Genomic DNA, 5011 nt, shown 5'->3' with positions numbered 1-5011 from the left:
CATATCTGGATGTGTCAGAGTTCCCTAAGGACCTCAAGGGATCTCGGGCAGTGCTCACACCCAGGGGCCAACTCTTGTGTGTCCAAGTTCAGAGGGAGCTCAAGGGTCCCAAGGCAAGGCTCACACAAGAGGGGAAGAACCTAGATTCTAAGAGTATAGTGAAAGTGCAGAACACACGTTGAAAGGGATTTGTTTAAAAAGCTGGACTAATAGTCCATTTTGAAAGCAATCAGTAACAGAAGTGATTTAAATCCATTGTAGTAGTAAATAAAACTCAAAACCCCTAAGATGGGATCACACACAGAATCAGTGGTCACACAAAGGGGTCAAGGGACTTTGGGACACACATACATTTGTCTATAAACATATAACCCCAGCAGGGGGTCTAGTTTGGACATGCACAACCATAGCTGATGCTGACATAATCACAAACCAGCCAGAGATAAACACATGGAAGGGATAGGGGTTTGGGACATAGAGGACCCAAAACAGATACACATAATTAGTCATGCAGTAGGCACATTATAGACATGCTAGTTGAGGAACATAAACAAGAACAAGTAAATATCTTGATCACCTTTAAACAAAGGAGGGCAGGATTTTGAGCATGCTGAGTAGAGCAGTAAACAAACGGTACAAGTCAACATCATGAGCCATTAAGTTAGAAAGAGATAGTGATTGACAACAAGGGAACACATAGGTTGAGTTTCAGAATTTAAATTAAGAACATACCAGTTGAAGGAGCAAAATGTAGAAAAAGTAAAGTAATCAGAATTCCAATGTCTAGTCTTGGCTTTCAGCCGGCTAGACAAAGGCAGTACACAAGTAGTAGAGAAAGAAAGAGAGTTTGAATATGTAAGTGTGTGTTTTTGAACTCAGTTGTTCGTGTGTTTAAATAAAAGAGGGTAGGGTATTTATATCTTTGAAAACAAGTAGAGAATAAAGTAACAAGTAAGGTTTTAACATAGACATGGAAATAATCACAATCAGAATCAATAAATACAAGTACTTCCCTTTAATCAGGGAATTACAGCTTGAACGGATACTAACATGTTTAATTAAGGAAATAAATCAGTTTGAGACAAATTGATTCTTTCCATATAAGGGGGTGGTAAAAGTATAGGGTAAATAATTGAGTCTAAGAACAAAATATACTTAATCGGAGAAAGGGTTCAGCAAAGGTAAAACATCACACCAAAGGAAAAGAATCAATCAATTTTAAACAAAACGAGTGAAATTAGGGGTTTATGAGAAAATATTTGCAATCAGTCATAACTTGAGGAAATCAATATCAGTCAAGAAAGAATCATGATTCTGCACTTTGTCATATAAATAGAGAAGAATGAACATGCAAAGCCAACCGTATTGACAAAGGAACAACTAGATGCATACAACCATACAACAGTAACAGGAGTAGGCTAGGGCTTAGCAGTAAAAGACTCTACTAGAAGTATGGTAGTCAGCAAGTCAAGCAGTCACATAGAATCAAAAGTAAAGAAACCATAGTAACATGTAAATGAGATCAACACACAGAAACAAGAAAAGTCTTTAAACTCATAGCAATAAGTGAAAAAAATATTTATAAGGAATTAGGGTTTTGACAGAGATGAATTGAAAAGGTAAGAACTTTAGAATCGATTAAGTTAAATAAAGAGAAGGATCTAAACACAAAGAACTCAGTCGAAACCAGTATATATGCAAAACAAACAAAGGCAGTTTCAGCACTCGGACAAAACCAGAAATACCTAGGGTTCAACATGATGAACCATATAGAAAAAGAACATAAGCAAATCGCTTGAACATAGTACAATAACACTGAAAATCGAAGAAGAGATCCTTTTAAAAGAGGTTAAGAAACCCTAATTTGAAAACGAAGAGTTACTTTGAAAGAAAATCGAAGAACCTTTGAGAAAATACTTAGAAGTTCATAACACGCATAGATATAAGATAGATCTTAAAGAAAGTCAAAAGATCTTAAAAGTTAGGGTTTCAGAGAACCCATGAAAGTGAGAAAAACTTCGAAAAGTTACCGATCTAGCCGGAAAAGCCATGGATCTGACTCAATCGGCCATGGATGGCCGAGAAAAGGCCATAGATAAAAGTTGAGACAAGACTGGACCAGATCCCTTTGAGATCTGTCCATGAAATTACGAAAACAAACAACTAGGAGCCATAGGAGATCGATACACTTCTCAAACAACCATGAGAGCCCATGGATTGGGTAAGGATCGAAGGGGTTTAGGGTGGATTTGGGTGGCGGCGACTAGAGTTTGCTTTAGGTTTCAGAGAGAGTTTGAGAGGAAGGGGATTCAAGGGCGGTATACTGGTGAGAATGATTTAGGGTAAGGGGGTCGTTTGGGTTTTAAAAAGGTAGGTGAAATGGTGGCCGTTGATCTGAATGATCAACGACCTAGATTAAAAAGGTAGGTGGGTCGATTTATGAAATTGAGTTTGGGCTTGGTCTGGTGGGAATAATTGGGTTGGGAGTTGGGTTTGATTTGGGTTAAATTAGAAAGACAATTTTGGGCTAAAATTTAAATAGCCATTTTTCCCTTTTTAATTATAAAAAATAGTAAATAGTTTTTGAAAATAAATTGAAGTACTAAAATTATTTATAGTACATAAATAATAATTTAAAATACCAGACTCAATTTATGAATAAAAGATACAATTAAACCTTAAAATGGCTAATATTGCAATTATGTGCAATTTAGCTTTAAAAATACTAAATGAAATTGTAAAAATATGCAAAAAATTATTTTAGCCATATTTTGGCATAAATATAAAAATCAAATAGATGAATTACAAAAAATAATAATTGGGAAATAATTATTGAGATTTTATGGAGAAAAGAGGGAAAAATAAATCAATTTAACCCTTTAAAAATTATGGAAAAGTAATAAACCATTTGGACATGCTTATATATGCATATATATGTATTTTGAAGTTATTTTGCATATTAAAAAATATATAAGGAAAAATTGGGTATCAACAACCATTTTGTTGTGGAGTTCCAGGTGCATATAATCGAGATGTAATTCTACATTTTGATAAATAACTAATGAATTCCGTAGAGAGGTACTTGTCACACCTTCTTTATCCTATCCCCAGAAGGGGTATGAGAGAGTTTTTTCCAATTTAAATGACAATCGTAACAGGATTTATTTATTTAAAGTTCAGAGTCGCCACTTGGGATAATTTATAGTGTCCCAAGTCACCAGTTCAAATCCCGAATTGAGGGAAGATTGACTCTGTTTCACAGTCCGCGAACACAGAAATCCAGGTAAGGAATTCTATTAACCCGGGAGAAGGTGTTAGGCATTCCCGGATTCCGTGGTTTTAGCACGGTCGCTCAACTGTTATAATTGTCCTATTATCTGATTTTAATACATGTTTTAGCCTATGGTTCAATTTTAACTTTATAACCGCTTCTATTTAAATATTTTTTAGAAGGATTCAACGTCATCTAAAACACATCTTGAATCACGTCACATAAATGCACCCGTGGTCCACGACACATTTTATTTAACGTTATTGAGATTTGGATTTGGGTCACATAAATTCACACCCGAGTTTAGGAAAGTAATTTAAATTACGCGCCTAAAGCAACTACGCATTTTCAACTTTGCGAGGGCCATGGAAAATTCAACTAAATGACACACCCCGATTTCTAAGGATTCAAAATTAATTAAGCGAGGGCCATGCATTTGAGATTTTTATTTGGCACGGCACACCTCGATTCCAATTTTAAAGGAAAAACTCAAACTAAACTTTGAGGGCCAGAACTATATTTCGCTTAATATGACACTCCTCAACTACGTATCTAAAATTCCTTATTTTTAAAACCGTGAGGGCCCTAGACTATTGATGTCATTTACTATGGCACACCTTAATTGATTAACAGTATCTAATCATTTAAACACTAAGTGAATCGGGATTTTACCTAAAACTAACTCAAAGGGTTGCGTAAAAAAAGGTTAATTGTTTAAACAAATGGTTTGGACCAACACAAATCACTAATGGAAGGATTGAATCCAACAAAGACAAAGCAGGCCCAAATCTCATTGCAAGTGTCTTCGGGTTTGGTCTTAAGCAAGTCCAATTCTTAATAGAGAAGGGACGTCCGAAGAATCGAATATACAAACGAGTCTAAGATGGACATTCCTTTGTTGGGCCAGCTTCAAGCCCAACTTTCAGAACCCACATGATGGCACAAAATCAATCAAAAATGCAAATCCAATCAAGACTATACAAACATGTCACTGAATTATTAATTTTACTTCTGCATTTTAACTAATTAAACCCCCAATCGACTAACTGAGCATTCCGAAATTCAGGTACCAATTCTAGCTTAAAACATGTTCATATGCCAACCAAAAGTAAATCAGTGCATGCTTTTACCTTTTAAAGCAACCTAGACCAGTTCCTTTTCCCTTAACATGATTTTTATACAAACTAAACTCAAGAAGCATTCAACTACCCAATTGTATGAACATAGCATTATTCGAATGCAACAAACATGTTATGACAGTTTAAGTGAATCACATAGCAGAAGAAATAAAATCTACACCATTTAGCTATAAAACTTTGACAGACATTACATTCTATACTAAGTACAAGTCAATTATAGCTCTTTGAAAGAATGCTGTCAGTAGCCAAACAAACAATATGCATCAAAGACAAATCAGAACAAAAGGTTTTCAGGGAAGAGGAAAAACGATCGATAAAGAAACTAAACTATGAACAATTAATTTGATGCCATGCTTCAAACTTCCATTTTCCATTTTTCAAGCTTTGAATCTAACTTCACATTCAATAGAGCCCAGGAGTGTGTACCTGAATACAGCCAAATAAAACCAAAACAAGATCCTGAAGTTATTAAGCAGCAGCAGTAGTAGTTCAGCAAAGAAGAAGCAAACAACAGGGACATTTCAGAACTTCATCAATGGAACAGTGACCCAGCAACCCTTAAACCATCTTTTCATTCCAGAATAAACTAAGAAAATCCTTT

This window comes from Nicotiana tabacum, chromosome 16 (genome assembly GCF_000715075.1).
Source record: "Nicotiana tabacum cultivar K326 chromosome 16, ASM71507v2, whole genome shotgun sequence".
In the NCBI taxonomy this organism is placed as follows: Eukaryota; Viridiplantae; Streptophyta; class Magnoliopsida; order Solanales; family Solanaceae; genus Nicotiana; species Nicotiana tabacum.
This window is presented reverse-complemented; position numbering follows the sequence as displayed.